The sequence below is a fragment of the Ranitomeya variabilis genome, chromosome 8 (genome assembly GCF_051348905.1).
Source record: "Ranitomeya variabilis isolate aRanVar5 chromosome 8, aRanVar5.hap1, whole genome shotgun sequence".
In the NCBI taxonomy this organism is placed as follows: Eukaryota; Metazoa; Chordata; class Amphibia; order Anura; family Dendrobatidae; genus Ranitomeya; species Ranitomeya variabilis.
The window spans coordinates 85,482,530-85,508,233 of record NC_135239.1 but is presented as its reverse complement, the minus strand read 5'-3'; positions in this window follow the sequence as shown (position 1 = coordinate 85,508,233).

Here is a 25,704-nt window from a genome sequence, read left to right as displayed (position 1 = left end):
GGTTTTAAAACAAAAATGGTGGTTAGGGCCTACTAACGGCTTCTGCCCCTCCCTGGTGTTGTCCTCAACTAAATAAAGCTGAGCTTCAACCTTCCGGCTCTCATTATGTGGTTTTAAAAAAAAAAATGGTGGTTAGGGCCTACTAACGGCTTCTGCCCCTCCCTGGTGTTGTCCTCAACTAAATAAAGCTGAGCTTCAACCTTCCGGCTCTCATTAAGTGGTTTTAAAAAAAAAATGGTGGTTAGGGCCTACTAACGGCTTCTGCCCCTCCCTGGTGTTGTCCTCAACTAAATAAAGCTGAGCTTCAACCTTCCGGCTCTCATTAAGTGGTTTTAAAACAAAAATGGTGGTTAGGGCCTACTAACGGCTTCTGCCCCTCCCTGGTGTTGTCCTCAACTAAATAAAGCTGAGCTTCAACCTTCCGGCTCTCATTAAGTGGTTTTAAAACAAAAATGGTGGTTAGGGCCTACTAACGGCTTCTGCCCCTCCCTGGTGTTGTCCTCAACTAAATAAAGCTGAGCTTCAACCTTCCGGCTCTCATTATGTGGTTTTAAAAAAAAAAATGGTGGTTAGGGCCTACTAACGGCTTCTGCCCCTCCCTGGTGTTGTCCTCAACTAAATAAAGCTGAGCTTCAACCTTCCGGCTCTCATTAAGTGGTTTTAAAACAAAAATGGTGGTTAGGGCCTACTAACGGCTTCTGCCCCTCCCTGGTGTTGTCCTCAACTAAATAAAGCTGAGCTTCAACCTTCCGGCTCTCATTATGTGGTTTTAAAAAAAAAAATGGTGGTTAGGGCCTACTAACGGCTTCTGCCCCTCCCTGGTGTTGCCCTCAACTAAATAAAGCTGAGCTTCAACCTTCTGCTCCAAATTACCATTTTAAAAAATGCAATAGGCTTTTCCGGCCTACTAAAGGTGTCTGCCACTCCCTGGTGTTGTCCTCAACTGAACAAAGCTGAGCTTCCACATTCTGGCTTTCGCCCTATACTATCAGATATTAAACTGCATTTGGCCTACTAGTGTGGTTAGGCCCTTGAAACAGTGTCTGCTGCTCTTGGGTTTGCTACTCCACTGAACAAAGCAATGCCGCCTGTTTAGTCCTGTTACCAATTTTGAACTGCATGTAGCCTACTTTATTCTTTGGCCCTATATCTGTTTCCTCCTCATCCTGCCCATTGCCCAGCCACTGCTAAATGAGTCTGCTGGTACATTGACCTAGACCACTACATTCCCCTTGTACTCTACACAGCCAGAATCTGTCCCTGCTGAAAGTAAGGTTCCCCTTCCCGCATGTTATACCACCTTACACAGGGACAAAGAGGAAGGTGCAGATGAAAGTGCAGGTTCCTTCATCAGGTGGGGGGGCATACTCGTTGGCGACGTCACTGGCACAGGGCCCCTCAGAGTACGCAAAAGTGTCGCTGCTGGTGGGAGGCGCCCCCGCCATGCAAACACACCGCCGTACTTTGAGGGGCCCTGTGCCAGTGGCAATGCGAACGAGTGGGCCCCCCCCCCTGCTTGCTCAGGATCACAGCACTTGCAACTTTTAAATACTTACCTTTCCCTGCAACACCGCCGTGACGTAGTCCGCATTTCCTGGGCCCACGAAAAACTTGAGCCGGCCCTACTCCCCCCACAACTTTTGCCAAATGACCCCCAATTCCCTATGCCCAACTATTATTATAAAGTTAATTAAGATTGACAAGCTTCAGAAACAAGAATGGATGTTTTTGGCATTAAAATGGGCACTGTAGGTGTTTTCCTGGCCTCCACTCACTGCCGACTATGCTTCCCCATTGACTTGCATTGGGTTTCGTGTTTCGGTCGATCCCCGACTTTTAGCGATAATCGGCCGACTGCACTCGACTCGACTCTGGACAAAATCGGGTTTCCCAAAACCCTACTCGATCTTAAAAAAATGAAAGTCGCTCAACCCTAGTTGCTACTGGCCTAACAGGGCCCACTATGCTTGCTACTGCTGGTGTAGTGCACTGCCTTCTAGCTACACTTCTAGTGAGTCTGGGTAGCACTGGCAGGCTGGGGCTCTCAGGGCTGCTGCTAGCAACAGTGGGTACGGCAGGCTCGCCGATAGCAGAGGGAGGATTTGCCAGTTCAACGGTCGGCACGGCATCTTCAGGTAGGGCTTGTTGAGGTTGCGGGACCGGATGATCTGGCACCACCATTGGTTCTGGTGGGTCCGGCTGGTGGAACGTTAGAACAGGTACCACGATGGCCTGATTTATCTGAGTCCAGGACTGGGGAAAGTCACCAAGGACAGTGTGGATCATCTTCTCCTTTTCTACAGGTGGGGAGGTTCCTGGAGCCATTTCCCTCGCTCTCAGCTTATCAGGGCAGGCTTTAAGGTGGTCCCTGGATATCTCCGTCGTGGTCTCCCCTCCGTCCTTGCTGATGAGGCAAACCTTCGTGTTGTCAAAATCGGATGGCAGGATGGTATACGGTTCCGCTTCCCATTGGTCGTCGAGTTTGTGTAGCCTCCTCTTTCGTTTGAGCACGTGCTCACCAGGTGGCAAAGGAATTGCAGGGGCATGCTGGTTGTAGTCCCTTTCCTGTTTTTGCCTGGCCTGAGCAAGGCTTCTTTCCACACACTCTTGTACCTTGCGGTACCTTTGCCACCTCTCGGTATCCCAATCGGCATCCGGCGATGTATCTTCGGGGGTTAGGACCCCCATGTCCAGATCAACGGGTAGCTTGCTAGACCTTCCTCGCATCAGGTACGCTGGAGTGCAGTTGGTGGAATTTACTGGGATGTGATTATATATGTCCACCAAGTCAGGCAACTTCGTTGGCCACAGGCTCCGTTCCTCTACGGGCAAGGTCTTTAGTAAGTCGATCGCCACCTGGTTCATCTTTTCGCACATCCCATTGGTTTGGGGATGGTACGGTGTGGTTCTGATCTTCTTACACCCGTACAGTTGGCAGAACTCTTGGAACACTTCAGCTTCGAATGCTGGTCCCTGATCGGTCAGTACCTTCTCCGGGTAGCCATGGGGCCTACAAAAGTACTGCTGGAAAGCCTTGGCGGCCGTCCTGGCCATTAAATCCTTGACAGGCACAACCACCAGAAATCTGGAGTAGTGATCCATGATGGTAAGAGCGTAGACATAGCCTGACCGGCAAGGTGTCAGCTTCACATGGTCCAGCGCGACCAGTTCGAGCGGCCGCCTGGTGATGATAGGCTGCAAGGGAGCCCGTTGGCTGCCACAGTCCCTCCTGCATAGGCTACATGGACCGCACTCTCGACACCACTTCTCAATGGCTCTCTTCATGCCAATCCAATAGAACCTCCCTCGGAGTAGCCCCTCTAGCTTCTTCCATCCGAAGTGTCCGGTTCCATCGTGGTAGGCTCCCAGAACCATGGGCGCATCTCGCCTTGGCACTACTATCTGCCATACCAATTCGTGAGTATGTGGGTCGATGCTTCTCCGGCACAGCTTGCCATCATGGATAAACAGTTTGCTTCTCCCCTTCCACAGCTGTTGGGTCTCCTGTGGATCATCTGGGCCGGGATGCAACCCTGCCTACGTCAAGAGCTCTTTCACCTGACGGACCGCGGGGTCACCATCCTGGGTTTCCGCCCATCCGTGATGGGGCAGGGGATTCAGCGTGGCATCCGGTTGGTTCTTGTGCCTATTCTTCACATGATGGGAGTTCTGAGTGGCTTTGGGGCGATGGAATGCAGGCAGCTCCACCTCTTCAAGTGCCTCCGGGTCTTCCCCCATTTCCGGCAAATTGGGCATTCGAGACAAGGCATCGGCATTTGCATTCTTGTGTCCTGCCCGGTACTTGATGGTGAAGTCGTAGTTGGACAGCCGGGCCATCCACCGCTGTTCCAAGGCCCCGAGTTTGGCGGTATCCAGATGCGTTAGCGGATTGTTATCCATGAAGACGGTGAATTTCGCTGAGGCCAGGTAGTGTTTGAACCTCTCTGTCACTGCCCAGACGATGGCAAGGAATTTCAGCTTAAAGGAACTGTAGTTGTCAGGGTTCCTTTCCGTGGGACGAAGTTTCCTGCTGGCGTAAGCGATTACCCTCTCCTTGCCTTTCTGGACCTGGGACAGCACGGCTCCCAATCCTACATTGCTGGCATCCGTGTACAGCACAAACGGTTGGTCGTATTCGGGGTAGGCCAGTACCTCTTCTCCCGTCAGTGCCGACTTTAAGCAAGTGAAGGATCCCTCCAGCCCCTCGTTCCAGTCAAATGGGGTGTTCCTCCCCTTGGTCTTCTTTGATTGGCCCACCAACAGGTTTTGCAAGGGCGCGGCCTTCTTGGTGAAGTCCTTAATGAGCCTCCGGTAATAGCCTACCAGCCCGAGGAACTGACGGACTTCGTGGAGGTTGCTGGGCTTTGGCCAGTCCTGGATCACCGTGACCTTGTCAGGGTCTGGGGCCACTCCTTCGGCGCTCACCACATGGCCCAGGTACTGCACTTTTGGTTTCAGCAGATGACATTTGGACGGTTTCACCTTTAAGCCAAAGTTGGACAGGGCTTCAAACACCTCAGCCAGGTGCTTCAGATGGTCTTCGTAGGTCTTAGAGAAGACAATGACATCATCCAAATACAGCAGTACGGTTTCAAAGTTCTTGTGCCCCAGGCAGCACTCCATCATCCTCTGGAACGTCCCCGGGGCATTGCACAATCCGAAGGGCATGTAGTTAAATTCGCAGAGACCCATCGGTGTCGTGAAGGCCGTCTTCTCCTTGTCCGCCTCCGCCACGGGAACCTGCCAGTACCCACTGGTGAGATCTAAGGTAGAGAAGTAGTTAGCAGATTTTAAGGCAGCCAGAGACTCCTCTATCCTGGGCAGTGGGTATGCGTCCTTATGTGTAATGCGATTCAACTGCCTGTAATCAACACACATCCTCATTGTTCCATCCTTCTTTTTAACAAGGACTAATGGAGCTGCCCAGGGGCTACAACTGTCTCTCACCACTCCAGCCTCCTTCATTTCTCGCAACATGTCCTTGGCACACTGGTAATGAGCTGGGGGTACAGGGCGATATCTCTCTTTTATGGGTCGGTGATCTCCCGTGGGGATGTGATGTTGGATCCCTTTCACCTGTCCAAAATCTAAGGGGTGTTTGCTGAATACCTGCTCGTACTCGTGAACCACCCTGTAGGCCCCCTGTTTCTGATGGGATGGGGTAGAGTCAGTGCCCACATGCAATTCCCGACACCAATCTTTCGAGTGCCCTGCAGAACCGTTGTCCTCCGCCACGTTTGACGGGACCAAGGGTTCAGGTGTCTGTATCACACTATTATTGACAGCGAACAGTTTGGCGAGCGTGGCATACTGGGTGAGGTGGACCTCTTCCTCCCCACAATTGAGGACACGTACGGGCACCCTCCCCTGGCGGACGTCGACCACCCCCCGGGCTGTCAGGATAGTAGGCCTATTGTCTGAATATACAGGTTCTACCAAGGCCTGGTAGTCCTTATCCCTGAGGCCTATGGCTGCCCGACACCATATCAACATCTCACTCCTGGGGGGTATCGCGATGGGGTTTGAATCACTCACAGTGACACGACCAATCTCACCACCAGTCAGCTCTACCTGCTGTCTCTGCATCAGAGCTCTGATTTCTTTTTGCAGGGCGCGTTGTTAACTGTGGCCAGCGGTTTCTGCTACCTGTTGCAACAAAACAATAACTTCTGCAAGACAATTTTCTATAACATTAGTACCAATAGTCATCATGGGATTACATTCTCGGCGGTCAATATCAACAATTACAATCCCTTGGGCTTCCTATTCCACCCACCCCACCTTGATGGTGACCTCTTTATACCCCGCTGGTGGCAACTGCTGACCATTACTGGCTATTATGGTGAAATAGTCATCGGGGCCACGAGTAATACCAGTGTCCTCCCAATACCGTTTATAAAGCACGTAAGGCATAGTCGTCACCTGAGAACCGGTGTCCAGCAAAGCGTTCATGGGGATATCGTCAACCACTACAGGAAGAACTGGTCGCCCTCCAATGTATTTGGCTCTCCAATGCTGCGGGCCTGATCATCCTACTCCTGGGGGTTGGCCCTTTGCCCCAGGGGTTGCTCATTTAAAGGACAGTACCTTGCAAGGTGGCCCACCTGATGACAGCGGCGGCAGATGGGTCGTCCGTCCCGATGGAAGCGATCTTTGTCCCGGCCTCTGGTCGGCGGAGTCCTCCTCTGTCCCATCCAAGGGACATCCTCTGGTCTGGAGGCCAGCTGGATCTTCTCCTTGGGGGCCTCCTGTAGGGACTGCACCGTCCGGGCCAGGGCAGCAACACTCTTGGTCAGCTCCTGCATCTGGAGGCGGAGTCCTGCAGGGGAGTCATCCTCTAGGCTCTGGGCATCGGCCTCGGCGGCGACTGGGGCATCTGACGCCTCCTCCTGGTGGTATGTGAGAGCAGGACGCCTGGGAGGCACTGCACGGCTGGGCTGTCGCTCCTGCAATGCCTGGATAGCTTTATCCTTGAATTGCGCAAAAGTCAAGTCTGGATTTTGCATGGCCAGGAAGTGCAATTGGCCCCGTTGGTGACTGCACAGGAGCCCCTCAATGAACCGCTCCTTCAGGAGTTTATCCTCATCCTGCATGCTGTCGGGGTCACTCTGCTTAATGAGTAAGCTATCCTGCGGTCTCTGTTTGCATCCATAGAAAGTCAGTTTAATTTCTGTAGCAGTGCGGGTATCGAAGGTGGCTTTAAGCTTTGCAAAAACCTGCTGTGCAGTTCCCTTATCCGCGGCGGGCCAGGACTTCACTTATCTTAGAGCCGCCCCGAAGAGTTGGCCGATTATCATATGAACCTTCTGTGGCTCCGTCAGGGGATAGAACTTGAGCAGGCTGCAGATTCCCTCTTTAAAATCAGTTAAGGTGTGCGACTCCCAGGAGTATCGCGGGAGACAGGCCGCTCCGGGCAGGTATGGCATAGAGAAGGGCATTATGGCCTTTGTGGTAGCGGCAGTGTCCGACTGGCTAATGGGGGCAGCGGGCTCTGCGGCCAGCGGTGGTGGTATTAGGGCCGCGGCTACATCCGCTAAGGGGACCGGAGCTGCCTCTGCGTTCACGGCTGCGACCGCCGCCTCCGCTTCCCCTGACTCAGACATGGCTGTCCCTTCCTCCCACTAACCTGCTGGAGGTCAGAGTTCCTCTTCTGGGGTTGGCACTTTACCACGCTTTCTCGTTCCGCGCTTCTTTTTGACCGGTTCCACCCACGAAGCTAAGGCTCCTCCCTCCGTGCGCGGCGATGGCGAATTGTGGCGGGAACTCTTGGCGCAATAACAATGCACAGTCTTTGCAATAAGTCACAGTCCAAGCACAATAAATCACAGTTCCAAGGCACACATGACCTGATTCTTCAGGCTTAAGTAGATCCTGTTCGTGACGCCAAGTTGTAGCGCCCCCACTGCCGCAGGGCTGAGGGGTACCCGGTACCGGGCCTCTAAGTCTCTGCTCTGGGATTGTCACGGTGGCTAGACCCGGTCCGTGACCCTGCTGAGGGGCGCCCAATAATAGGTGTGGATGGTGGTGGTAGTGCGGTGCAGGGCTGGTCACAGTAAATAACGAGGACACCAGGTTGCAGTCTCTTTACCTCTTTACTGAAGGCTTCGAGTTAGCCAATCCAGAGCACTGTTAACCGGGCTGTCTGAGACCGGCCGGTCCAAAGGCACATTAGGAGTTCCCCTTGACAGGTGAGAATCAGCGTCTACCTGCTAGCGCCTATGTGTTGTAGTCCTTCCCTGCTGAGCACCCCGGGATAGTCCTCACAACAGATTCTGTCTGCCTCTGATGTTCGTTCTCTCTCCGTCCCCCAGATGATATGGCTAGGACGCACCCGTATGACGGGGTAGGCCTGGAGTTCTTCCGGGACTCTAGAGTCGCCCCTCTCCCACAGCTGCCTCCGTTGTCTGCTTAGGTGTTTAAGTGAGACAGCCAACCTGTAATTGGCTGTCCTGCCATGGTTTGAAGTAATGCTTAAAGTCTCTTACTTTCTCGGCGTTCCGGCCACCGACTGTTTGCGCCTCAGAAGGATGTTTCCTTGATCTTTCAGCACGACTCCTTCTGGTCCTATTGCCTCCTTGCTGTATTCCCGTTGCTCACTTGTTGCATTGTTCTCTTAGGAGTCTGCCAGGATCCCATCCCTGACAGGTCCTCTCTCTAGCACTTCCCAGTTACTTCTCCCTGTCTTGCTGTCCAAACCTGTTGTGAATTTGCTTTTTGGCTCCCTCTAGTGGTTACTAGTGATTTGACTCTGGGTATGTCAGTCATCCCTTGTATGCTCACCTGGGCCGTTAGTTCAGGGGTGTTGCTATATAAGCTCCCTGGACCTTCAGTTCAATGCCTGGCAACGTTGTAATCAGAGCTAATCTGTTGTGCTCTTGTCTACTGATCCTGGTTCCTGCTAGATTAAGCTAAGTCTGCTTTCTTGCTTTTTGCTATTTGTTTTTGTTTGCATTTTTGTCCAGCTTGTACATAATCTGTATCCTAACCTTGCTGGAAGCTCTAGGGAGGCTGGAGTTCTCCCCCCGGGCCGTTAGACGGTTCGGGGGTTCTTGAATTTCCAGTGTGGAATTTTGATAGGGTTTTTGTTGACCATATAAGTTATCTTACTACATTCTGCTATTAGTAAGTGGGCCTCTCTTTGCTAAACCTAGTTCATCTCTGTGTTTGTCATTTCCTCTTACCTCACCGTTATTATTTGTGGGGGCTTGTATCCAACTTTTGGGGTCTATTATCTGGAGGCAAGAGAGGTCTTTGTTTTCCTCTTCTAGGGGTAGTTAGTCCTCCGGCTGGCGCGAGACATCTAGCGACCAACGTAGGCATGTTCCCCGGCTACTTCTAGTGTTGGCGTTAGGAGTAGATATATGGTCAACCCAGTTACCACTGCCCTATGAGCTGGATTTTTGTACTTCGCAGACTTACTTGTTCCTCTGAGACCCTCGCCATTGGGGTCATAACAGTTTGCCAGGCCAGTATTAAATGTTAAATGCATTGCAGAAGCGGGATTATAAGAAAGAAAATTCTGAGGTTTTTTTTTCTTTTTCTCATTTTTTTTTTCTTTTCCCCTTTACCTCTGAGTGGCTTGTGTTTGCTGCAGACATGAATGTCCAGACCTTGATTACAGGTGTGGACCAGCTTACTGCTCGTGTGCAGGGCATACAAGATTATGTTATCAGAAATCCTATGTCAGAACCTAAGATACTGATTCCTGAACTGTTTTCCGGAGACCGATTTAAATTTAGAAATTTCAGGAATAATTGTAAATTGTTTTTGTCCCTGAGACCCTGTTCATCTGGAGACTCCGCTCAGCAAGTGAAAATTGTTATTTCTTTTTTACGGGGCGACCCTCAGGATTGGGCCTTCTCGCTGGCGCCAGGAGATCCGGCATTGGCTGATATTGATGCGTTTTTTCTGGCGCTCGGTTTGCTTTATGAGGAACCCAATCTTGAGATTCAGGCAGAAAAAGCCTTGCTGGCTATGTCTCAGGGCCAGGACGAGGCTGAAGTGTATTGCCAAAAATTTCGGAAATGGTCCGTGCTGACCCAGTGGAACGAGTGTGCATTGGCTGCAAATTTCAGAAATGGCCTTTCTGAAGCCATTAAGAATGTGATGGTGGGTTTTCCCATTCCCACAGGTCTGAATGATTCCATGGCCCTGGCAATTCAAATCGACCGGCGGTTGCGGGAGCGCAAAACCGCAAATTCCCTCATGGTGTTGTCTGAACAGGCACCTGATTTAATGCAATGTGATAGAATCCTGACTAGAAATGAGCGGAAAATTCATAGACGCCAGAATGGCTTGTGTTACTACTGTGGTGATTCTACACATGTTATCTCAGCATGCTCTAAACGTCTTACTAGGGTTGTTAGTCCTGTCGCCATTGGTAATTTGCAACCTAAATTTATTCTATCTGTAACTTTGATTTGCTCACTGTCATCGTATCCTGTCATGGCGTTTGTAGACTCAGGTGCTGCCCTGAGTCTGATGGATCTGTCATTTGCCAAGCGCTGCGGTTTTGTTCTGGAGCCATTAGAAAATCCTATCCCTCTTAGGGGTATTGATGCTACGCCTTTGGCAAAAAATAAACCGCAGTTTTGGACACAGGTTACCATGTGCATGACTCCCGAACATCGGGAGGTGATACGTTTTCTTGTTCTGCATAAGATGCATGATTTGGTTGTTTTGGGTTTGCCATGGTTACAGACCCATAATCCAGTCTTGGACTGGAAGGCAATGTCGGTGTCCAGTTGGGGCTGCCATGGAATTCATGGAGATTCCCTGCCCTTGTCTATTGCTTCTTCTACGCCTTCGGAAGTTCCGGCGTATTTGTCTGATTATCAGGATGTCTTCAGCGAGTCTAAGTCCAGTGCACTGCCTCCTCATAGGGAATGTGACTGTGCAATAGATTTGATTCCTGGCAGTAAGTTTCCTAAGGGGAGACTGTTTAATTTGTCGGTACCTGAACATACCGCGATGCGTTCATATATCAAGGAGTCTCTTGAGAAGGGGCATATCCGTCCTTCTTCTTCCCCTCTTGGTGCGGGATTTTTTTTTGTGGCCAAAAAGGACGGATCTTTGAGGCCTTGTATTGACTATCGGCTTTTAAACAAGATCACTGTCAAATTTCAGTATCCTTTGCCGCTGTTGTCAGACTTGTTTGCCCGGATTAAAGGTGCCAAGTGGTTCACCAAGATAGACCTTCGTGGTGCGTACAACCTTGTGCGCATTAAGCAAGGCGATGAATGGAAAACCGCATTCAATACGCCCGAAGGTCATTTTGAGTACTTGGTGATGCCATTTGGGCTCTCTAATGCACCTTCAGTTTTTCAGTCCTTCATGCATGACATTTTCCGGAAGTATCTGGATAAATTTTTGATTGTTTATCTGGATGATATTCTGGTTTTTTCTGATAACTGGGACTCGCATGTGGAGCAGGTCAGGATGGTTTTTAAGATTTTGCGTGAAAATTCTTTGTTTGTTAAAGGCTCAAAGTGTCTCTTTGGTGTACAGAGGGTTCCCTTTTTGGGGTTCATTTTTTCCCCTTCTGCTGTGGAGATGGACCCAGTCAAGGTCCGAGCTATTCATGATTGGACTCAACCCTCGTCAGTTAAGAGTCTTCAGAAGTTCTTGGGTTTTGCTAACTTCTACCGTCGTTTTATCGCAAATTTTTCTAGCGTTGTTAAACCATTGACGGATATGACCAAGAAAGGCTCTGATGTAGCTAACTGGGCTCCTGCTGCCGTGGAGGCTTTCCAGGAGTTGAAACGCCGGTTTACTTCGGCGCCTGTTTTGTGCCAACCTGACACCTCACTTCCCTTTCAGGTGGAGGTGGATGCTTCGGAGATTGGGGCAGGGGCCGTTTTGTCACAGAGAGGCCCTGGTTGCTCTACTATGAGACCTTGTGCCTTTTTCTCCAGGAAGTTTTCGCCGGCAGAGCGAAATTATGATGTGGGCAATCGGGAGTTGTTGGCCATGAAGTGGGCATTTGAGGAGTGGCGTCATTGGCTCGAGGGTGCTAAGCATCGTGTGGTGGTCTTGACTGATCACAAAAATCTGATGTATCTCGAGTCTGCTAAACGCCTGAATCCTAGACAGTCCCGCTGGTCATTGTTTTTCTCCCGTTTTGACTTTGTGGTCTCGTATTTACCAGGTTCTAAGAATGTGAAGGCCGATGCTCTGTCTAGGAGCTTTGTGCCTGATGCTCCTGGAGTCGCTGAACCTGTGGGTATTCTTAAGGAAGGAGTTATCTTGTCAGCTATTTCTCCTGATCTGCGGCGTGTGTTGCAGAGATTTCAGGCTGGTAGGCCTGACTCTTGTCCATCTGACAGATTGTTTGTGCCTGCTAAATGGACCAGCAGAGTCATTTCCGAGGTTCATTCCTCAGTGTTGGCAGGGCACCCGGGAATTTTTGGCACCAGAGATCTGGTGGCCAGGTCCTTTTGGTGGCCTTCCTTGTCAAGGGATGTGCGGTCATTTGTGCAGTCCTGTGGAACTTGTGCTCGAGCTAAGCCTTGCTGTTCTCGTGCCAGCGGGTTGCTCTTGCCCTTGCCTGTCCCGAAGAGACCTTGGACACACATCTCTATGGATTTCATTTCTGATCTTCCGGTGTCTCAGGGCATGTCTGTCATCTGGGTGATATGTGATCGTTTCTCCAAGATGGTCCATTTGGTTCCTTTGCCTAAGCTGCCCTCCTCTTCTGATCTGGTTCCTGTGTTCTTCCAGAACGTGGTTCGTTTGCACGGCATTCCTGAGAATATTGTGTCGGACAGAGGATCCCAGTTTGTTTCCAGGTTCTGGCGATCCTTTTGTGGTAGGATGGGCATTGATTTGTCGTTTTCGTCCGCTTTTCATCCCCAGACTAACGGACAAACGGAGCGAACTAATCAGACTCTGGAGGCTTATTTGAGGTGTTTTGTCTCTTCTGATCAGGATGATTGGGTGACCTTCTTGCCGTTGGCTGAATTTGCCCTTAATAATCGGGCTAGTTCCGCCACCTTGGTTTCGCCATTTTTTTGCAACTCTGGTTTCCATCCTCGTTTTTCCTCGGGACATGTGGAGCCTTCTGACTGTCCTGGGGTGGATTCTGTGGTGGATAGGTTGAAGCGGATCTGGAATCATGTGGTGGACAACTTGAAGTTGTCACAGGAGAAGGCTCAGCGTTTTGCCAACCGCCGCCGCGGTGTGGGTCCCCGACTTCGCGTTGGGGATTTGGTATGGCTGTCTTCTCGATTTGTTCCTATGAAGGTCTCCTCTCCCAAATTTAAGCCTCGCTTCATTGGTCCTTACAAGATATTGGAAATCCTTAATCCTGTATCCTTTCGCTTGGATCTTCCGGTGTCGTTTGCCATTCACAACGTATTTCATAGGTCCTTGTTGCGGCGGTACGTTGTGCCTGTGGTCCCTTCTGCGGAGCCTCCTGCTCCGGTGTTGGTTGAGGGCGAGTTGGAGTACGTGGTGGAGAAGATCTTAGATTCTCGTCTCTCCAGGCGGAGGCTTTAGTACCTGGTCAAGTGGAAGGGCTATGGTCAGGAGGATAATTCCTGGGTGGTCGCCTCTGATGTGCATGCGGCCGATTTGGTTCGTGCCTTTCACGCCGCTCATCCTGATCGCCCTGGTGGTCTTGGTGAGGGTTCGGTGACCCCTCACTAAGGGGGGGGGTACTGTTGTGAATTTGCTTTTTAGCTCCCTCTAGTGGTTGCTAGTGATTTGACTCTGGGTATGTCAGTCATCCCTTGTATGCTCACCTGGGCCGTTAGTTCAGGGGTGTTGCTATATAAGCTCCCTGGACCTTCAGTTCAATGCCTGGCAACGTTGTAATCAGAGCTAATCTGTTGTGCTCTTGTCTACTGATCCTGGTTCCTGCTAGATTAAGCTAAGTCTGCTTTCTTGCTTTTTGCTATTTGTTTTTGTTTGCATTTTTGTCCAGCTTGTACATAATCTGTATCCTAACCTTGCTGGAAGCTCTAGGGAGGCTGGAGTTCTCCCCCCGGGCCGTTAGACGGTTCGGGGGTTCTTGAATTTCCAGTGTGGAATTTTGATAGGGTTTTTGTTGACCATATAAGTTATCTTACTACATTCTGCTATTAGTAAGTGGGCCTCTCTTTGCTAAACCTAGTTCATCTCTGTGTTTGTCATTTCCTCTTACCTCACCGTTATTATTTGTGGGGGGCTTGTATCCAACTTTTGGGGTCTATTATCTGGAGGCAAGAGAGGTCTTTGTTTTCCTCTTCTAGGGGTAGTTAGTCCTCCGGCTGGCGCGAGACATCTAGCGACCAACGTAGGCATGTTCCCCGGCTACTTCTAGTGTTGGCGTTAGGAGTAGATATATGGTCAACCCAGTTACCACTGCCCTATGAGCTGGATTTTTGTACTTCGCAGACTTACTTGTTCCTCTGAGACCCTCGCCATTGGGGTCATAACACAAACCCCAGTTTTACCAGAGTGTGAGGAGTGGCCTACTAGATAGAACCACCCCCCCTGGTGGCCGGAGTGTGAAGTGTAGTGTGTGATACCTGATCAGGTGAACTCCCTTAGTGCAATCAGACGCAACATCACTCCCCTTAGCGGCAGAGCGACGTTACTGCAACGCCCAGGACTCTGGGGCACTGCAAAAGCATTTCAAGACAATAAAGAAAACACAAGCCACTTTAGACAATCATAAAAAAACTGCTGAGAACACATCTTAAAAGGTACGGTGCATTGGTTCACAAAACCTCAGCAAGCCTTAATCTCGCCATCAAAATGTGGCATAGTGGGCAAATGTGAAAATGTCTCTCAGGTTGAATGTTGCATATAAGTATTAGGCTGTATCCGATATTGAGACAGTGAGTCCACATGGACTATGAGTTCCCGCATAGCCTAGAAAAGCTGACATATTTGGGCTCACCAGGTCAGGTGGATCCTTTAAGCTCCACATCCAGGTGGGCACACAAACCATGGGCATTGATTCAGCAAGCTGGAAGGCATGTGGGCAGTGAGGACCTGGAGCCCTCAGGGATTTCAGGAGCAGATGAAGTGGAACCCAGCAGGAGGGAAGTAAGTGAATCACAGTATGCACAGAAGGTGGAGCACACCAATCAAAGAGGTCTAGAGACTCATTCTCAAAACAAAGGTGTGTGTTAGTGGGCCTTAAATAAGTCTAGGAACATTATGTCATTGATTCATGCCTGGTGTGATGTTACAGCATTTATTTTTAATTATGACAGACATAATATTTAGTAGGTCCCAGGACATTAGCCATTGTTCATATGATCCTGTACGTTGACTATTGTGGTAGGTTGACTTGTTGTATGTTGATTTGTTGAATGCCTGCTGATTACCTTTTGTATCTGCCCGATTCAGTTTGTTATTCTACAAATGTTGGAAGAAAAAATATGCAGGTTAATTGAACACTTGAATAATTAGGGATTACTTCCTCCCACCTTCCCCCAATTCTGTGGAAGAATGCCCTGAATAATGGCTGTGTAATATAAAAGGAAGAGCTGCCTCTGTTTCCAGTGAGACTCTACAGGACATAAGCCAAGGAACAATGGAACCAATTGGTGGAATACAGATCTGCTTCACTGCTCATCACTAGTGATGAGCGATACCTTCCAATATTCAAAAGTATCGGTGTCGGATTGGATCGGCCGATATCCAAAAAATATTGGATATCGCCGATACCCGATACCAATGCAAGTAAATGGGACACAAATATTGGAACGTAAATAAGCCCTTTTTGTCCTTCTATATGCTGTGCCAGAGGGGGGAAGAGTGTGGGCGGTGCATGGGCGGACACTGAGTGTCTGTGTGTGCGGGCGGGGTCTGTTCAGGCCTGCCAGGGATGTCTACGTGCCTTCTGGGGCTGTATGCGGCGTGCCGGGGCTGTATGTGGGCTGCCCGGGCTCTATGTGGCGTGGGGGGGTCTCTGTGCGGTGTGGGGGGAAGTCTCTGTGTGCCGTGGGGGGGTCATCTCTGTGCAGCGTGGGGGGGTCTCTGTGCGGCGTGGGGGGTCTCTATGTGGCGTGGGGGGGTCTCTGTGCGGCGTGGGGGGGTCTCTGTGCGGCGTGGGGGGTCTCTGTGCGGCGGGGGGGGTCTCTGTGCGTGTGTGCAGGCATCGTCCGATGGGACTACAAGTCCCATCGGACGATGCCTGCTACACTGACAGTGATTGACACATTAGCCAATGATGGGACAGTAGTAGTCCCATCATCCGGCTAATGTGTTGAATGAAAAAAAAAAAAAATACTCCCTACATGCTACATACATACTACATACATACATGCTACATACATAAATGCTACATACATGCATGCTACATGCATGCTACATGCATGCTACATGCATACATACATGTCATACATATAGACATACAGTACATTAAACATAGATTACATACTCACCATTACTTGTCACTTTGTTCCCCGAAGCCAGTGTCATCTGCCAATATACTTCCTGTCAGCAGAAATCCACGAGTGTCCCACGACAATCTCCCATAGAAAACGGCAGCAACAGCTGTGGGTGTTTTATTAACCCTTTCTTACTATTGGATTAATAACGGATAGGCGTCTTATTCACGCCTCTCCATTATTAACCCGTCTTAATGTCACCTTACGATAGCAAGGTGACATTAACCCCTTATTACCCCATATCCCACTGCTACACAGGAGTGGGAAGAGAGGGGCTAAGTGCCAGAATTGGTGCATCTTACAGATGCGCCATTTCTGGGGCGGCTGCAGACTGGTATTTGTAGCCGGGGGGGCCAATGTCCATGGCCCCTCTCTAGGCTATGAATATCAGCCCGCAGCTGTCTGCGTAGGCTTTCTGGCTATAAAATATAGGTGGACCCCACGTCATTTTTTGGGGGGGTCCCCATATTTTAATAGCCAGTAAAGGCTACGCAGACAGCTGCAGGATGATATTCATAGCAGGCTACAAATATTGGCCCTCGGCAGTCGGCTTTCCCCCTCTGGCGCAGAAAATTGCACGGGAGCCCAAGCCGTTTTTTTCGTGTTTTTTTAAATTCAACGCTCATAAAGGCCTGTTTCACACTTGCATCTGTACGGGTCCATCGCTATGCGTTGGGCCGACGTACCGACGCACGTTGTGAAATTTCTGCACGACGTGGGCAGCGGATGCAGTTTTTCGACGCATCCGCTGCCCATTCTGAAGTCCGGGGAGGAGGGGGCGGAGTTTCTGCTGCGCATGCGCGGTAGAAAATGGCGGACGTGATGGAAAAAAAACGTTCACTTGAACGTTTTTTCGTGCCGGCGGTCTGCCAAAACATGACGGATCCATTGCACGACGGACGCGACGTGTGGCCATCCATCGCGATCCGTCGCTAATACAAGTCTATGGAAAAAAAAATGCATCCTGCGAGCACCTTTGCAGGATCCGTTTTTTTCCGCCAGATCCGTTTTTTCCACTGGATCCATTTTTTTCCGCCAGATCTGTTTTTTTCCGCCAGATCCGTTTTTTTTCCGCCTGATCCGTTTTTTTCTGCCGGATCAGTTTATTTCCACCGGATCCGTTTTTTTCTGCCGGATCCGTTTTTTTCCGCCAGATCCATTTTTTTTCTCATAGAGTTGTATTAGCGCCGGATTGCACCTGATGGCCACACGTTTCATCCCTTTTTTGCAGGATCCGTCAAAAAAGCTGTTTCCGCTGGACGGAAAAGACATACAGAGGAACGGTTTTTCTGTCCGGCGAAAAAAACGCACAGCGACGGATCCAGCAAAAAAACGGATGAAACAGATGTGAAATGATGAATCCGGCCTCCGAATCCATTTTTTCATGCATGTTTCCATTCAAATCATGAACATTTTCCGTTTATTTATTACCAAAAAATGCATCAAAACCGGTCAAAAAACGGAACGAAAACTGCATCAAAAACAGCATCTAAAACCGCATCAAAAACCGCACCAAAAACTGCACCAAGAACCAGCATCAAAACCTGCACCAAAAACAACATGTCGTGTTTTGGCGGACCGTCGGCATGAAATAATGTTTTTTTGTCCGTCGCGTCCGCCATTTTCTACCGCGCATGCGCAGCAGAAACTCCGCCCCCTCTTCCCCGGACTTCAGAATGGGCAGCGGATGTGTTGAAAAACTGCATCCGCTGCCCACGTCGTGCAGAAGTTTCACAACGTGCGTAGGTACGTCGGCCCGACGCATAGCGACGGACCCGTACTGACGCAAGTGTGAAACAGGCCTTTATGAGCGTTGAATTTAAAAAACACAAAAAAACGGCATGGGCTCCCGCACAATTTTCTGTGCCAGAGGGGGAAAGCCGACGGCCAATATTTGTAGCCTGCTATGAATATCAGCCCGCAGCTGTCTGCGTAGCCTTTACTGGCTTTTAAAACAGGGGGACCCCCCCCAAAAATGACGTGGGGTCCTTCTATATTTTATATCCAGAAAGGCTACACAGACAGCTGCGGGCTGATATTCATAGCCTAGAGAGGGGCCATGGATATTGCCCCCCCCCCCGGCTACAAATACCAGTCTGCAGCCGCCCCAGAAATGTCGCATCTGTAAGATGTGCCAATTCCGGCACTTAGCCCCTCTCTTCCCACTCCCGTGTAGCGGTGGGATATGGGGTAATAAGGGGTTAATGTCACCTTGCTATTGTAAGGTGACATTAAGCCGGGTTAATAACGGAGAGGCGTCAATAAGACGCCTATCCGTTATTAATCCAATAGTAAGAAATGGTTAATAAAACACGCACACATTAGGAAAAAGTATTTTAATATTCTTCATTTCACCATACTTACCATACTTCAGCGCCTGCAAAAAACGTAAAATAATAAACCACATACTACCTGTCCTCCGTAGTCCAATTAATAATGAGTGTCCCACGACGATCTCCCCTATAGAACAGTGACATCGGGTGATGTCACTGCTCTATAGGACCCTCAGTGACACACTGACAGACAATGGCTCCTGCAGTGTATCACTGAGGTTACCTTAGGACAAATCTCACTTTATGACAATTGCTGCCTGGGAAAATTTCTCATACAGCAATGCCATAAAGTGAGACTAGGGACTTTTTTTTTACAGCGGCGGAGGAATACCTTCCTCCGTCATTGTGTTTCTGGAGCCCCTAGAGAGCGGTTGCAACAGCTGTTGCTGCCGTTCTCTATGGGAGATCGTCGTGGGACACTCGTGGATTTCTGCGGACAGGGAGTATATTGGTTGTTTGTTTTTTTCATATTTTTTTACAGGTTGACACTGGCTTCGGGGAACAAAGTGACAAGTAATGGTGAGTATGTAATTATTTTTAATGTACTGTATGTCTATATATATGTCATGTATGTAATGTATGAATGTATTGTATGTAGTATGTAGTATGTACGTAGTATGTATGTATGTATGTAGTATGTATGTAGCATGTATGTATGTATGTAGCATGTATGTATGTAGCATGTATGTATGTAGCATGTATGTATGTAGCATGTATGTATGTATGTAGCATGTATGTATGTAGCATGTATGTAGCATGTATGTAGCATGTATGTATTGTGGAAATACACTACCTGAGTGGGTTGGGGAATACTCGCTTGGCAGCAGGATAAACACTTCAGGCCCGATATCTCACACATAACAGTCTTATTTGGTTTATTAGACATCATAAACCACATGACGTACAGTCCATTGCATTACATTTCATGAACCTGTCACGACCCTCAGTCCGTTCATGCAGCTGATAGGCTTTTCTGCTGTATTTGTCCGGGGTTACCTTTCAGGAGTTCCACTCCTCATGCTGACTACTGGTCAGTCCCATGTTCCTCACCACATTGACCGTCCAGGTCGACGGTCTCAAAGTGCTTCCAGGACGACTCCAATACCAAGAGCCTCCAACACTGACCGTCCAGGACCTAAAGCACACGGGCCACTCTGAGGTGTCCAGCCAGGACACATGGAAGTGTGTCCACTCTGACAGAGTCCCAAACACTCACTCTGCCTGGGCTACACACACCTCCTTTTCATAGGTGTAACCACACCCAGGTACCTGTCACATGGCCAGTCAGGTGAGCGTGACATCACTACAGGTCCTTTCACACAAAACCACCTTACGTGTTCAGACATGCCTCTTTGGGTGGGTTTGTAGGTGACTGGACCCACCCATCTCTCCAATCACCTGGAAGCCTTCCCAATGTAAACAAATCCTTCAGTAGTAGATCTGCTTGAGCAAAACATACCCAGGCTTCCATCACAGGGCCACCCACCTCTGCGATACATACCGTCCATCAATCACATGACCAGTCATTGTTTCAACTCAATTATGTTTCCAATTGCATCCCAAAGTGTACATGCAGCGCCCCCTGGCTGCAACATTGGTCACTGCACCACAGTATGTAGCATGTATGTATGTAGCATGTATGTATGTAGCATGTATGTATGTAGCATGTATGTAGCATGTATGTATGTATGTAGTATGTATGTAGCATGTATGTATGTATGTATGTAGCATGTATGTAGCATGTATGTAGCATGTAGGAAGTATTTTTTTTTCAATCAACACATTAGCCGGATGATGGGACTACTACTGTCCCATCATTGGCTAATGTGTCAATCACTGTCAGTGTAGCCGGCATCGTCCGATGGGACTTGTAGTCCCATCGGACCATGCCCGCACTGAGACACCTTGCACACTGCAGAACCACCCCGAACGCCGCACAGAGACCCCCGCACGCCGCACAGAGACCCCGCACGCCGCACAGAGACACCCCGCACGCCGCATAGAGCCCCGGCACACACGCAGAGAGCCCCACGGTCACGCGCAGACACTGCCCGCACACGCGCACACGCAGTCTCCGCCCATGCACCGCCCACACTTCATTTTACTGCATAATTTCACTATAGGAACTTCCGATTCCGATTTCCGATATCACAAATATATCAGAACTCGGTATCGGAATTCCGATACAGCGAATATTGGCCGATACCCGATATTTGCAGTATCGGAATGCGCAACACTACTCATCACTGAATCCTTGAAGACATTTTGAGAACCCAGTCTGGGACAATCAGGTCACCTGGCTACATAATTCACTGTACTAGGTCAGCTTCCTAAGTTTGCCGCTTTCTAAGTTTGCCGCTTCCACCTCTCTGTGGGTACCCACCAAAAGCGGGTTGCTACTGGTTGGGATAGTTGGCACTGGATGCCCTGAAGTCTCAGATGTTTGGTTCCCCAGCAAGCTAGCAGAAGGGTGAGATTCTGTCATTTGCACATTCTTATGTATTTGCTGGGACTGTTCAATGTATTGTTGACTGTTAGAGATCCAATAAAGTATTACTGCAGTGTGTTACCTTCACTCTGTGTTGTCTGAGTAGAATTCTGCCCACGGGGAAGGAGTACAAGCGTTCAGTGGGATGAGACCTCCCCATGCAGTCTTTCTAAAGACAGCCTGGTCAGCGGACAAGAGCACCAACTGACCCTTGTGTGTCCACACCAGGCAACCTTCAAAACCCGACATGGAGAACGGCAGAGGGCAGCGGAACCAGGAGATTGAAGCAATACCCGTGACAGGTGTGTAGCAAAAAATTTGTCAGTCAGCTGTTGTTTAATAGCTGTGTAAACAGATAGATCGTGATTAGTGTTGAGCGATACCTTCCGATATTTGAAAGTATCGGTATTGGATTGTATCGGCCGATATCCCAAAAATATCGGATATCGCCGATACCGATACCCGATACCAATACAAGTCAATGGGACACAAATATCGGAACATAATAGGGAGTGATCCTGGATGGTTCCCAGGGTGTGAAGGAGAGCAAACTCTCCTTCAGGCCCTGGGATCCATATTCATGTAAAAAATAAAGAATAAAAATAAAAAATATGGATATACTCGCCCTCGGACGGCCCCTGGCTGTCACCGCTGCAAGCGTCTGCGTCCGTTCCTAAGAATGCAGAGTGAAGGACCTTCGATGGCGTCGCGGTCACGTGAGTGGTCACATGAGCGGTCACGCGACCAATCACAAGACTGCGACGTCATCTCAGGTCCTACACTCACTGCATTCTTAGGAACGGAGGCTGCCGGTTGCACCGCTGAGAGCCAGGGGCCGTCGGTGGGTGAGTATATCCATATTTTTTATTTTTATTCTTTATTTTTTACATGAATATAATATCGGAACTCGGTATCGGAATTGCGATACAGCGAATATCGGCCGATACCCGATATTTGCAGTATCGGAATGCTCAACACTACTCGTGGTTCAAACATGTACTGAACGATCTACAATAATTGATTCAGTATGGTTAGACTGGCATTGTTTTCAAGAGAGCAGGTCTTTTTTACACAGGACCACGCTTTGCCAAGTATGACGATCTTTTGTGCAAAGCACGCTTATCATGAAATGAGTGATACTAGGAATACTCATTCACTATATTCCTGCAGTTTAAATGGACCTCTAGTCATGTTCTTTTATATTAATTTTTTGTGAGAGGGAATGTGCATTGTGGGATGAGCTAGGAGGGATATCTGTTGGTGGAATCATAGAATCATAGAATGTTAGAGTTGGAAGGGACCTCAAGGGTCATCATGTCCAACCCCCTGCTCAATGCAGGATTCAGTAAACCATGTAAGGAAGAAGGAGGGGAGTTTCCAGCACATCCATACAGTTTAAATAAAAAAAAATTTTTTATCTGAACATTTTAAAAAACAATTTTTAAAATTGAGATAGAGACTCTCTGACTGACGCGTTTCTGGAGCACCACGGCGCCCTTAGTCATAGGATCAGACTAGAAATGCATCAGACAGAGAGTCTCTCTCTCTGAATTTTAAAAATTGTTTTTTGAAATGTTCGCATAAAAAAGAAATTTTATTTAAACTGGATGGACGTGCTGGAAACTCCCCTCCTTCTTCCTCACTACTGCTGAAATCACCAGTAGGTACAGCACCCACCAGCTATATTCAATTGCAATGGTTTATGATATATGTCTCAGCGTGTCAAGCTCCAACTTTTCCCTCTCCCCCCCTCTCTCCCATTTAAGACAAATGTCTGTCCAGTCTCTGTTTGAATACTTCATTGAAGGAGAACTCAACACTAGAAATCAGCGGATTTGCTCTTGTTCCCTCTTATTTGGCAAGCTTTAACGATTGCCTAATAAGCTGCAGAGGGAACCCAGCTGCCTGGATCGCGCCGGCTGATCTGCGCCGCATCTGCATGTGTCGCAGCTGTGTCACAGTCACAACACATGCATGGAGAGCCTGTTTGTTGGGCCTTTTGCCAAATAAGAGGGAACCTGTCTGCATTCTCTGTAGTCAGCCGTGTGCGTGTATCTGTGATGATCGTCCCAGCGGCACTGAAAACATGCTCTGACACCACACTAGCAGCAGGGCAGGCCAGCACCTCCAACTAGGGTTGAGCGAAATGGATCGGACAAATTCAAAAATCGCCGACTTTCGGCAAAGTCGGGTTTCATGAAACCCGACCCGATCCTAGTGTGGGATCGGCCATGCGGTCGGCGATCTTCACGCCAAAGTCGCGTTTCGTATGACGCGTTCAGCGCCATTTCTCAGCCAATGAAGGAGGACGCAGAGTGTGGGCAGCGTGATGACATAGGTCTCGGTCCCCACCATCTTAGAGAAGGGCATGACAGTGATTGGCTTGCTTTCTGCGGCGTCACAGGGGGTATAAAGGGGCGTGCACGCCGACCGCAATCTTACTTCTGCCGATCTTAGCATAGGGAGAGATTGCTGCAGCTTCGTCAGAAGAAGGGATATAGTTAGGGAGGGAAGATTAACCCCCAAACTGCTTGTGCTGTAGCAATTTCCACTCTCCAACACCACCTTTTTTTGCAGGGACAGTGGAGGCTATTTTTTTGTGCATCAGCTCTGTAGCTTATTAGGCTGTCTTATAAGGCTCCCTGATAGCTGCATTGCTGTTTGCACGCTGCTGTGCAAACCAACTGCTTTTTTAAAAGCAAAAATCCTGTTGCTCCTTTCTGCAGTTATCTTGTTTATTTGTCCACACTTTTGTGTGCTGCAGTCCTTTTTGTTGCTGCCATACTTGTCCTGAGATCATTGTAGGGAGATTGAAATTGTACTACAGTCCTTGGATTTTTTCAGATATCTGCCAGCCACGTCCTGCCACTTACATTGTGTTGTGTTATACAGTGGGCCTGAGTTGTGGTGCAGTCTCCCCCCAAAAAAAGGGTGTTTCAAATTGTCACAAAGTGGATATACGTCAGTTCTGTTAGTTTGTCGTATATCAGCCAGCCACGTTCTGCCACTTACATTGTGTTGTGTTATACACTGGGCCTGAGTTGCGGTGCAGTCTCTCCCCCAAAAAAGGGTGTTTCAAATGGTTACAAAGTGGATATACATCAGTACTGTTAGTTTGTCGTATATCAGCCAGCCACGTTCAGCCACTTACATTGTGTTGTGTTATACACTGGGCCTGAGTTGCGGGACAGTCTCCCCAAAATAAAAAGGGACATTTAAATTCTCAACAAGTTTATATACACCTTCTACCTTGTTTTACAGTACCATATAATGGTTGTTATTTTGGTTACATTTTCCCAAAAATGAGGAAGTCTGGTGGAAGAAGCCGTGGGCGGTCGTTGCCAGCTGGTACTGATGGTGGTGGTGGTGGTGGAGCATCTGGTGGTAGTGGGAAAAGCAAAATAGCACCTAAGGCTGGAGGTGTTGAGCCAGTGTCATCGTCTGGCTACACAAGGCCTCAAAGGCTCCCTTATCTTGGAGTAGGAAAACCGCTTTTAAAGCCGGAGCAGCAGGAAAAAGTTTTGGCTTTCCTTGCTGACTCAGCCTCTAGCTCTTTCGCCTCCTCTTCAGAAAGTTCCCAGTCAGGAACAAGACGTTTCCTTGTGCCCTTCACCCAAACCAAAAGTGAAGGATGTGTCAGGCGACACTACAGGTTACTCCATGGAGCTCTTCACACATACGGTGCCTGGGTTAAAAAAGGGAAACTGTTAACAGCCCATTACAAGATGAATCGGACATGGAGTGCACTGATGCACAGCCACAGCTAGATTATTATGCTGTTCCATTGACTCAGATCACTAAATTGCCCTCGCAGTGTACTGAGCCAGAATCTGACCCTGATGAGACTATGGTGCCCCGTCACGAACGCTATAGCACCTTACACGGTGACACAGAGGAAGGTGCACATGACATTGAAGAGGAGGTGATAGATGACCCAGTTGTTGACCCAGATTGGCAGCCATTGGGGGAAGAGGGTGCTGCTGCCTGTAGCTCAGAAGTGGAGGAGGATGATCCACAGCAGCCATCTACATCGCAACAGCTGTCATCTGGCAGGCCTGTATCAGGCCAAAAACGTGTGTCAAAAACAAAAACAGTTTTAGGACAGCGTGGCCATCCGGTGAAAGTAGCACAGCGTGCAATGCCTGAAAAGGTATTCGATAGTAGGAAGAGTGCAGTGTGGCAATTTTTTAACCAAGATCCGAATGATCAGTCAAAATTTATCTGTAAGAAAGGCTCAAAGACCTTTAGCAGAGGGAAGAATCTTCAAAATTTAAATACAACATGCATGCGTAGACATTTAATCAGCATGCACTTGCAAGCCTGGACTAACTACCAAACATCCCATACCATTGGTGCACCTGCTCAGAATGAAGGTAGTCAGCAACGCTACATTGCTTCCCTCACTGTAAGCCCACCGGTTAGGACACCACCAGCAGCAAATATGGAGGTATTGTCGCAATGCCAAAGCAGTCAGGGAATCAAAAGGTTTTTGGTAGGAAACACTGTATGTAGGCCAACATCAAGAATACCATCACCAACCCTCTCTCAATCCGCCATGTCCACCACCATCACCACCGCTAGATCCACCATATGCAGCTCTCCAGTCCAGCTCACCCTACAAGAGACTCTCGATAGGAAAAGAAAGTACTCATCCTCTCATCCACGTACACAGAGTTTGAACGCCCACATTGCTATACTAATCTCGTTAGAGATGATGCCCCACCGGTCGGTTGAAAGCGAAGCTTTCAAAGACCTGATGGCCTATGCAGTACCACGCTATGACCTACCCAGTCGGCACTTCTTTGCGAGAAAAGCCATCCCAACCCTCCACCAGCATGTCAAAGACCGCATTGTCCATGCACTGAGGCAATCAGTCAGTGGAAAGGTGCACCTCTCAACAGATGCATGGACCAGTAGGCATGGCCAGGGACATTACGTGTCCATCACGGCACACTGGGTTAATGTGGTGGATGCAGGGTCCACAGGGGACAGCCATAGT